The 8,217-nt window shown below is 51.7% G+C and overlaps 28 non-coding genes across 28 annotated transcripts; all 28 read left to right on the plus strand.

The window, feature by feature from the left end:
- Positions 1-95: 95 nt before the first annotated feature.
- LOC115081883 lies at positions 96-214 on the plus strand. The gene has a single exon (XR_003853958.1). It is a non-coding gene; the product is annotated as a 5S ribosomal RNA (ribosomal RNA).
- Positions 215-389: 175 nt separating this feature from the next.
- On the plus strand, positions 390-508 carry LOC115081910. Its single transcript, XR_003853984.1, has one exon. It is a non-coding gene; the product is annotated as a 5S ribosomal RNA (ribosomal RNA).
- Positions 509-683: 175 nt separating this feature from the next.
- On the plus strand, positions 684-802 carry LOC115081911. Its single transcript, XR_003853985.1, has one exon. It is a non-coding gene; the product is annotated as a 5S ribosomal RNA (ribosomal RNA).
- Positions 803-977: 175 nt separating this feature from the next.
- On the plus strand, positions 978-1,096 carry LOC115081912. Its single transcript, XR_003853986.1, has one exon. It is a non-coding gene; the product is annotated as a 5S ribosomal RNA (ribosomal RNA).
- Positions 1,097-1,271: 175 nt separating this feature from the next.
- Positions 1,272-1,390, plus strand: LOC115081913. The gene has a single exon (XR_003853987.1). It is a non-coding gene; the product is annotated as a 5S ribosomal RNA (ribosomal RNA).
- Positions 1,391-1,565: 175 nt separating this feature from the next.
- On the plus strand, positions 1,566-1,684 carry LOC115081914. The gene has a single exon (XR_003853988.1). It is a non-coding gene; the product is annotated as a 5S ribosomal RNA (ribosomal RNA).
- A 175-nt stretch (positions 1,685-1,859) lies between these two features.
- LOC115081916 lies at positions 1,860-1,978 on the plus strand. Its single transcript, XR_003853991.1, has one exon. It is a non-coding gene; the product is annotated as a 5S ribosomal RNA (ribosomal RNA).
- Positions 1,979-2,153: 175 nt separating this feature from the next.
- Positions 2,154-2,272, plus strand: LOC115081917. Its single transcript, XR_003853992.1, has one exon. It is a non-coding gene; the product is annotated as a 5S ribosomal RNA (ribosomal RNA).
- Positions 2,273-2,447: 175 nt separating this feature from the next.
- LOC115081918 lies at positions 2,448-2,566 on the plus strand. Its single transcript, XR_003853993.1, has one exon. It is a non-coding gene; the product is annotated as a 5S ribosomal RNA (ribosomal RNA).
- A 175-nt stretch (positions 2,567-2,741) lies between these two features.
- Positions 2,742-2,860, plus strand: LOC115081919. Its single transcript, XR_003853994.1, has one exon. It is a non-coding gene; the product is annotated as a 5S ribosomal RNA (ribosomal RNA).
- A 175-nt stretch (positions 2,861-3,035) lies between these two features.
- On the plus strand, positions 3,036-3,154 carry LOC115081920. Its single transcript, XR_003853995.1, has one exon. It is a non-coding gene; the product is annotated as a 5S ribosomal RNA (ribosomal RNA).
- A 175-nt stretch (positions 3,155-3,329) lies between these two features.
- On the plus strand, positions 3,330-3,448 carry LOC115081921. The gene has a single exon (XR_003853996.1). It is a non-coding gene; the product is annotated as a 5S ribosomal RNA (ribosomal RNA).
- A 175-nt stretch (positions 3,449-3,623) lies between these two features.
- LOC115081922 lies at positions 3,624-3,742 on the plus strand. Its single transcript, XR_003853997.1, has one exon. It is a non-coding gene; the product is annotated as a 5S ribosomal RNA (ribosomal RNA).
- Positions 3,743-3,917: 175 nt separating this feature from the next.
- LOC115081923 lies at positions 3,918-4,036 on the plus strand. Its single transcript, XR_003853998.1, has one exon. It is a non-coding gene; the product is annotated as a 5S ribosomal RNA (ribosomal RNA).
- Positions 4,037-4,211: 175 nt separating this feature from the next.
- On the plus strand, positions 4,212-4,330 carry LOC115081924. Its single transcript, XR_003853999.1, has one exon. It is a non-coding gene; the product is annotated as a 5S ribosomal RNA (ribosomal RNA).
- Positions 4,331-4,505: 175 nt separating this feature from the next.
- On the plus strand, positions 4,506-4,624 carry LOC115081926. Its single transcript, XR_003854000.1, has one exon. It is a non-coding gene; the product is annotated as a 5S ribosomal RNA (ribosomal RNA).
- A 175-nt stretch (positions 4,625-4,799) lies between these two features.
- On the plus strand, positions 4,800-4,918 carry LOC115081928. Its single transcript, XR_003854002.1, has one exon. It is a non-coding gene; the product is annotated as a 5S ribosomal RNA (ribosomal RNA).
- Positions 4,919-5,093: 175 nt separating this feature from the next.
- On the plus strand, positions 5,094-5,212 carry LOC115081929. The gene has a single exon (XR_003854003.1). It is a non-coding gene; the product is annotated as a 5S ribosomal RNA (ribosomal RNA).
- Positions 5,213-5,387: 175 nt separating this feature from the next.
- LOC115081930 lies at positions 5,388-5,506 on the plus strand. Its single transcript, XR_003854004.1, has one exon. It is a non-coding gene; the product is annotated as a 5S ribosomal RNA (ribosomal RNA).
- A 175-nt stretch (positions 5,507-5,681) lies between these two features.
- LOC115081931 lies at positions 5,682-5,800 on the plus strand. Its single transcript, XR_003854006.1, has one exon. It is a non-coding gene; the product is annotated as a 5S ribosomal RNA (ribosomal RNA).
- A 175-nt stretch (positions 5,801-5,975) lies between these two features.
- LOC115081932 lies at positions 5,976-6,094 on the plus strand. The gene has a single exon (XR_003854007.1). It is a non-coding gene; the product is annotated as a 5S ribosomal RNA (ribosomal RNA).
- Positions 6,095-6,269: 175 nt separating this feature from the next.
- LOC115081807 lies at positions 6,270-6,388 on the plus strand. Its single transcript, XR_003853879.1, has one exon. It is a non-coding gene; the product is annotated as a 5S ribosomal RNA (ribosomal RNA).
- A 177-nt stretch (positions 6,389-6,565) lies between these two features.
- Positions 6,566-6,684, plus strand: LOC115081808. The gene has a single exon (XR_003853882.1). It is a non-coding gene; the product is annotated as a 5S ribosomal RNA (ribosomal RNA).
- Positions 6,685-6,859: 175 nt separating this feature from the next.
- On the plus strand, positions 6,860-6,978 carry LOC115081809. The gene has a single exon (XR_003853883.1). It is a non-coding gene; the product is annotated as a 5S ribosomal RNA (ribosomal RNA).
- Positions 6,979-7,153: 175 nt separating this feature from the next.
- LOC115081810 lies at positions 7,154-7,272 on the plus strand. Its single transcript, XR_003853884.1, has one exon. It is a non-coding gene; the product is annotated as a 5S ribosomal RNA (ribosomal RNA).
- Positions 7,273-7,447: 175 nt separating this feature from the next.
- Positions 7,448-7,566, plus strand: LOC115081811. The gene has a single exon (XR_003853885.1). It is a non-coding gene; the product is annotated as a 5S ribosomal RNA (ribosomal RNA).
- A 175-nt stretch (positions 7,567-7,741) lies between these two features.
- LOC115081814 lies at positions 7,742-7,860 on the plus strand. The gene has a single exon (XR_003853887.1). It is a non-coding gene; the product is annotated as a 5S ribosomal RNA (ribosomal RNA).
- A 175-nt stretch (positions 7,861-8,035) lies between these two features.
- On the plus strand, positions 8,036-8,154 carry LOC115081815. The gene has a single exon (XR_003853888.1). It is a non-coding gene; the product is annotated as a 5S ribosomal RNA (ribosomal RNA).
- The last annotated feature ends 63 nt before the right edge of the window (positions 8,155-8,217 follow it).

Consider the following 8,217-nt stretch of genomic DNA (forward strand, 5'->3'; position numbering starts at 1 on the left):
GCTTATTGTCCTAACTTTCTTCACCGCCCGCAAGGGGTGCATGCATGGAAGCACGCTAGATAAAGGCCATGAGGACTTAGAAGAGACATCCTCATGCCTACGGCCACACTGCCCTGAATATGCCTGATCTCGTCTGATCTCGGAAGCCAACCAGGGTTGGGCCTGGTTAGTACTTGGATGGGTGACCACCTGGGAATACCAGGTGCCGTAGGCATTTTTTTTTTCCCTCCCTCAAGTCGACCTTCTACCTTTTCTTCTCCTTTCTTCTCCTGACTGCACCGCAACTATGCTTACTCTTATTGTCCTAACTTTCTTCACCGCCCGCAAGGGGTGCATGCATGGAAGCACGCTAGATAAAGGCCATGAGGACTTAGAGGAGACATCCTCATGCCTACGGCCACACTGCCCTGAATATGCCCGATCTCGTCTGATCTCGGAAGCCAACCAGGGTTGGGCCTGGTTAGTACTTGGATGGGTGACCACCTGGGAATACCAGGTGCCGTAGGCATTTTTTTTTTCCCTCCCTCAAGTCGACCTTCTACCTTTTCTTCTCCTTTCTTCTCCTGACTGCACCGCAACTATGCTTACTCTTATTGTCCTAACTTTCTTCACCGCCCGCAAGGGGTGCATGCATGGAAGCACGCTAGATAAAGGCCATGAGGACTTAGAGGAGACATCCTCATGCCTACGGCCACACTGCCCTGAATATGCCCGATCTCGTCTGATCTCGGAAGCCAACCAGGGTTGGGCCTGGTTAGTACTTGGATGGGTGACCACCTGGGAATACCAGGTGCCGTAGGCATTTTTTTTTTTCCTCCCTCAAGTCGACCTTCTACCTTTTCTTCTCCTTTCTTCTCCTGACTGCACCGCAACTATGCTTACTCTTATTGTCCTAACTTTCTTCACCGCCCGCAAGGGGTGCATGCATGGAAGCACGCTAGATAAAGGCCATGAGGACTTAGAGGAGACATCCTCATGCCTACGGCCACACTGCCCTGAATATGCCCGATCTCGTCTGATCTCGGAAGCCAACCAGGGTTGGGCCTGGTTAGTACTTGGATGGGTGACCACCTGGGAATACCAGGTGCCGTAGGCATTTTTTTTTTCCCTCCCTCAAGTCGACCTTCTACCTTTTCTTCTCCTTTCTTCTCCTGACTGCACCGCAACTATGCTTACTCTTATTGTCCTAACTTTCTTCACCGCCCGCAAGGGGTGCATGCATGGAAGCACGCTAGATAAAGGCCATGAGGACTTAGAGGAGACATCCTCATGCCTACGGCCACACTGCCCTGAATATGCCCGATCTCGTCTGATCTCGGAAGCCAACCAGGGTTGGGCCTGGTTAGTACTTGGATGGGTGACCACCTGGGAATACCAGGTGCCGTAGGCATTTTTTTTTTCCCTCCCTCAAGTCGACCTTCTACCTTTTCTTCTCCTTTCTTCTCCTGACTGCACCGCAACTATGCTTACTCTTATTGTCCTAACTTTCTTCACCGCCCGCAAGGGGTGCATGCATGGAAGCACGCTAGATAAAGGCCATGAGGACTTAGAGGAGACATCCTCATGCCTACGGCCACACTGCCCTGAATATGCCCGATCTCGTCTGATCTCGGAAGCCAACCAGGGTTGGGCCTGGTTAGTACTTGGATGGGTGACCACCTGGGAATACCAGGTGCCGTAGGCATTTTTTTTTTCCCTCCCTCAAGTCGACCTTCTACCTTTTCTTCTCCTTTCTTCTCCTGACTGCACCGCAACTATGCTTACTCTTATTGTCCTAACTTTCTTCACCGCCCGCAAGGGGTGCATGCATGGAAGCACGCTAGATAAAGGCCATGAGGACTTAGAGGAGACATCCTCATGCCTACGGCCACACTGCCCTGAATATGCCCGATCTCGTCTGATCTCGGAAGCCAACCAGGGTTGGGCCTGGTTAGTACTTGGATGGGTGACCACCTGGGAATACCAGGTGCCGTAGGCATTTTTTTTTTCCCTCCCTCAAGTCGACCTTCTACCTTTTCTTCTCCTTTCTTCTCCTGACTGCACCGCAACTATGCTTACTCTTATTGTCCTAACTTTCTTCACCGCCCGCAAGGGGTGCATGCATGGAAGCACGCTAGATAAAGGCCATGAGGACTTAGAGGAGACATCCTCATGCCTACGGCCACACTGCCCTGAATATGCCCGATCTCGTCTGATCTCGGAAGCCAACCAGGGTTGGGCCTGGTTAGTACTTGGATGGGTGACCACCTGGGAATACCAGGTGCCGTAGGCATTTTTTTTTTCCCTCCCTCAAGTCGACCTTCTACCTTTTCTTCTCCTTTCTTCTCCTGACTGCACCGCAACTATGCTTACTCTTATTGTCCTAACTTTCTTCACCGCCCGCAAGGGGTGCATGCATGGAAGCACGCTAGATAAAGGCCATGAGGACTTAGAGGAGACATCCTCATGCCTACGGCCACACTGCCCTGAATATGCCCGATCTCGTCTGATCTCGGAAGCCAACCAGGGTTGGGCCTGGTTAGTACTTGGATGGGTGACCACCTGGGAATACCAGGTGCCGTAGGCATTTTTTTTTTCCCTCCCTCAAGTCGACCTTCTACCTTTTCTTCTCCTTTCTTCTCCTGACTGCACCGCAACTATGCTTACTCTTATTGTCCTAACTTTCTTCACCGCCCGCAAGGGGTGCATGCATGGAAGCACGCTAGATAAAGGCCATGAGGACTTAGAGGAGACATCCTCATGCCTACGGCCACACTGCCCTGAATATGCCCGATCTCGTCTGATCTCGGAAGCCAACCAGGGTTGGGCCTGGTTAGTACTTGGATGGGTGACCACCTGGGAATACCAGGTGCCGTAGGCATTTTTTTTTTCCCTCCCTCAAGTCGACCTTCTACCTTTTCTTCTCCTTTCTTCTCCTGACTGCACCGCAACTATGCTTACTCTTATTGTCCTAACTTTCTTCACCGCCCGCAAGGGGTGCATGCATGGAAGCACGCTAGATAAAGGCCATGAGGACTTAGAGGAGACATCCTCATGCCTACGGCCACACTGCCCTGAATATGCCCGATCTCGTCTGATCTCGGAAGCCAACCAGGGTTGGGCCTGGTTAGTACTTGGATGGGTGACCACCTGGGAATACCAGGTGCCGTAGGCATTTTTTTTTTCCCTCCCTCAAGTCGACCTTCTACCTTTTCTTCTCCTTTCTTCTCCTGACTGCACCGCAACTATGCTTACTCTTATTGTCCTAACTTTCTTCACCGCCCGCAAGGGGTGCATGCATGGAAGCACGCTAGATAAAGGCCATGAGGACTTAGAGGAGACATCCTCATGCCTACGGCCACACTGCCCTGAATATGCCCGATCTCGTCTGATCTCGGAAGCCAACCAGGGTTGGGCCTGGTTAGTACTTGGATGGGTGACCACCTGGGAATACCAGGTGCCGTAGGCATTTTTTTTTTCCCTCCCTCAAGTCGACCTTCTACCTTTTCTTCTCCTTTCTTCTCCTGACTGCACCGCAACTATGCTTACTCTTATTGTCCTAACTTTCTTCACCGCCCGCAAGGGGTGCATGCATGGAAGCACGCTAGATAAAGGCCATGAGGACTTAGAGGAGACATCCTCATGCCTACGGCCACACTGCCCTGAATATGCCCGATCTCGTCTGATCTCGGAAGCCAACCAGGGTTGGGCCTGGTTAGTACTTGGATGGGTGACCACCTGGGAATACCAGGTGCCGTAGGCATTTTTTTTTTCCCTCCCTCAAGTCGACCTTCTACCTTTTCTTCTCCTTTCTTCTCCTGACTGCACCGCAACTATGCTTACTCTTATTGTCCTAACTTTCTTCACCGCCCGCAAGGGGTGCATGCATGGAAGCACGCTAGATAAAGGCCATGAGGACTTAGAGGAGACATCCTCATGCCTACGGCCACACTGCCCTGAATATGCCCGATCTCGTCTGATCTCGGAAGCCAACCAGGGTTGGGCCTGGTTAGTACTTGGATGGGTGACCACCTGGGAATACCAGGTGCCGTAGGCATTTTTTTTTTCCCTCCCTCAAGTCGACCTTCTACCTTTTCTTCTCCTTTCTTCTCCTGACTGCACCGCAACTATGCTTACTCTTATTGTCCTAACTTTCTTCACCGCCCGCAAGGGGTGCATGCATGGAAGCACGCTAGATAAAGGCCATGAGGACTTAGAGGAGACATCCTCATGCCTACGGCCACACTGCCCTGAATATGCCCGATCTCGTCTGATCTCGGAAGCCAACCAGGGTTGGGCCTGGTTAGTACTTGGATGGGTGACCACCTGGGAATACCAGGTGCCGTAGGCATTTTTTTTTTCCCTCCCTCAAGTCGACCTTCTACCTTTTCTTCTCCTTTCTTCTCCTGACTGCACCGCAACTATGCTTACTCTTATTGTCCTAACTTTCTTCACCGCCCGCAAGGGGTGCATGCATGGAAGCACGCTAGATAAAGGCCATGAGGACTTAGAGGAGACATCCTCATGCCTACGGCCACACTGCCCTGAATATGCCCGATCTCGTCTGATCTCGGAAGCCAACCAGGGTTGGGCCTGGTTAGTACTTGGATGGGTGACCACCTGGGAATACCAGGTGCCGTAGGCATTTTTTTTTTCCCTCCCTCAAGTCGACCTTCTACCTTTTCTTCTCCTTTCTTCTCCTGACTGCACCGCAACTATGCTTACTCTTATTGTCCTAACTTTCTTCACCGCCCGCAAGGGGTGCATGCATGGAAGCACGCTAGATAAAGGCCATGAGGACTTAGAGGAGACATCCTCATGCCTACGGCCACACTGCCCTGAATATGCCCGATCTCGTCTGATCTCGGAAGCCAACCAGGGTTGGGCCTGGTTAGTACTTGGATGGGTGACCACCTGGGAATACCAGGTGCCGTAGGCATTTTTTTTTTCCCTCCCTCAAGTCGACCTTCTACCTTTTCTTCTCCTTTCTTCTCCTGACTGCACCGCAACTATGCTTACTCTTATTGTCCTAACTTTCTTCACCGCCCGCAAGGGGTGCATGCATGGAAGCACGCTAGATAAAGGCCATGAGGACTTAGAGGAGACATCCTCATGCCTACGGCCACACTGCCCTGAATATGCCCGATCTCGTCTGATCTCGGAAGCCAACCAGGGTTGGGCCTGGTTAGTACTTGGATGGGTGACCACCTGGGAATACCAGGTGCCGTAGGCATTTTTTTTTTCCCTCCCTCAAGTCGACCTTCTACCTTTTCTTCTCCTTTCTTCTCCTGACTGCACCGCAACTATGCTTACTCTTATTGTCCTAACTTTCTTCACCGCCCGCAAGGGGTGCATGCATGGAAGCACGCTAGATAAAGGCCATGAGGACTTAGAGGAGACATCCTCATGCCTACGGCCACACTGCCCTGAATATGCCCGATCTCGTCTGATCTCGGAAGCCAACCAGGGTTGGGCCTGGTTAGTACTTGGATGGGTGACCACCTGGGAATACCAGGTGCCGTAGGCATTTTTTTTTTCCCTCCCTCAAGTCGACCTTCTACCTTTTCTTCTCCTTTCTTCTCCTGACTGCACCGCAACTATGCTTACTCTTATTGTCCTAACTTTCTTCACCGCCCGCAAGGGGTGCATGCATGGAAGCACGCTAGATAAAGGCCATGAGGACTTAGAGGAGACATCCTCATGCCTACGGCCACACTGCCCTGAATATGCCCGATCTCGTCTGATCTCGGAAGCCAACCAGGGTTGGGCCTGGTTAGTACTTGGATGGGTGACCACCTGGGAATACCAGGTGCCGTAGGCATTTTTTTTTTCCCTCCCTCAAGTCGACCTTCTACCTTTTCTTCTCCTTTCTTCTCCTGACTGCACCGCAACTATGCTTACTCTTATTGTCCTAACTTTCTTCACCGCCCGCAAGGGGTGCATGCATGGAAGCACGCTAGATAAAGGCCATGAGGACTTAGAGGAGACATCCTCATGCCTACGGCCACACTGCCCTGAATATGCCCGATCTCGTCTGATCTCGGAAGCCAACCAGGGTTGGGCCTGGTTAGTACTTGGATGGGTGACCACCTGGGAATACCAGGTGCCGTAGGCATTTTTTTTTTCCCTCCCTCAAGTCGACCTTCTACCTTTTCTTCTCCTTTCTTCTCCTGACTGCACCGCAACTATGCTTACTCTTATTGTCCTAACTTTCTTCACCGCCCGCAAGGGGTGCATGCATGGAAGCACGCTAGATAAAGGCCATGAGGACTTAGAGGAGACATCCTCATGCCTACGGCCACACTGCCCTGAATATGCCCGATCTCGTCTGATCTCGGAAGCCAACCAGGGTTGGGCCTGGTTAGTACTTGGATGGGTGACCACCTGGGAATACCAGGTGCCGTAGGCATTTTTTTTTTTTCACTCCCTCAAGTCGACCTTCTACCTTTTCTTCTCCTTTCTTCTCCTGACTGCACCGCAACTATGCTTACTCTTATTGTCCTAACTTTCTTCACCGCCCGCAAGGGGTGCATGCATGGAAGCACGCTAGATAAAGGCCATGAGGACTTAGAGGAGACATCCTCATGCCTACGGCCACACTGCCCTGAATATGCCCGATCTCGTCTGATCTCGGAAGCCAACCAGGGTTGGGCCTGGTTAGTACTTGGATGGGTGACCACCTGGGAATACCAGGTGCCGTAGGCATTTTTTTTTTCCCTCCCTCAAGTCGACCTTCTACCTTTTCTTCTCCTTTCTTCTCCTGACTGCACCGCAACTATGCTTACTCTTATTGTCCTAACTTTCTTCACCGCCCGCAAGGGGTGCATGCATGGAAGCACGCTAGATAAAGGCCATGAGGACTTAGAGGAGACATCCTCATGCCTACGGCCACACTGCCCTGAATATGCCCGATCTCGTCTGATCTCGGAAGCCAACCAGGGTTGGGCCTGGTTAGTACTTGGATGGGTGACCACCTGGGAATACCAGGTGCCGTAGGCATTTTTTTTTTCCCTCCCTCAAGTCGACCTTCTACCTTTTCTTCTCCTTTCTTCTCCTGACTGCACCGCAACTATGCTTACTCTTATTGTCCTAACTTTCTTCACCGCCCGCAAGGGGTGCATGCATGGAAGCACGCTAGATAAAGGCCATGAGGACTTAGAGGAGACATCCTCATGCCTACGGCCACACTGCCCTGAATATGCCCGATCTCGTCTGATCTCGGAAGCCAACCAGGGTTGGGCCTGGTTAGTACTTGGATGGGTGACCACCTGGGAATACCAGGTGCCGTAGGCATTTTTTTTTTCCCTCCCTCAAGTCGACCTTCTACCTTTTCTTCTCCTTTCTTCTCCTGACTGCACCGCAACTATGCTTACTCTTATTGTCCTAACTTTCTTCACCGCCCGCAAGGGGTGCATGCATGGAAGCACGCTAGATAAAGGCCATGAGGACTTAGAAGAGACATCCTCATGCCTACGGCCACACTGCCCTGAATATGCCCGATCTCGTCTGATCTCGGAAGCCAACCAGGGTTGGGCCTGGTTAGTACTTGGATGGGTGACCACCTGGGAATACCAGGTGCCGTAGGCATTTTTTTTTTCCCTCCCTCAAGTCGACCTTCTACCTTTTCTTCTCCTTTCTTCTCCTGACTGCACCGCAACTATGCTTACGCTTATTGTCCTAACTTTCTTCACCGCCCGCAAGGGGTGCATGCATGGAAGCACGCTAGATAAAGGCCATGAGGACTTAGAGGAGACATCCTCATGCCTACGGCCACACTGCCCTGAATATGCCCGATCTCGTCTGATCTCGGAAGCCAACCAGGGTTGGGCCTGGTTAGTACTTGGATGGGTGACCACCTGGGAATACCAGGTGCCGTAGGCATTTTTTTTTTCCCTCCCTCAAGTCGACCTTCTACCTTTTCTTCTCCTTTCTTCTCCTGACTGCACCGCAACTATGCTTACTCTTATTGTCCTAACTTTCTTCACCGCCCGCAAGGGGTGCATGCATGGAAGCACGCTAGATAAAGGCCATGAGGACTTAGAGGAGACATCCTCATGCCTACGGCCACACTGCCCTGAATATGCCCGATCTCGTCTGATCTCGGAAGCCAACCAGGGTTGGGCCTGGTTAGTACTTGGATGGGTGACCACCTGGGAATACCAGGTGCCGTAGGCATTTTTTTTTTCCCTCCCTCAAGTCGACCTTCTACCTTTTCTTCTCCTTTCTTCTCCTGACTGC

The sequence above is a fragment of the Rhinatrema bivittatum genome, unplaced genomic scaffold, assembly GCF_901001135.1.
Source record: "Rhinatrema bivittatum unplaced genomic scaffold, aRhiBiv1.1, whole genome shotgun sequence".
In the NCBI taxonomy this organism is placed as follows: Eukaryota; Metazoa; Chordata; class Amphibia; order Gymnophiona; family Rhinatrematidae; genus Rhinatrema; species Rhinatrema bivittatum.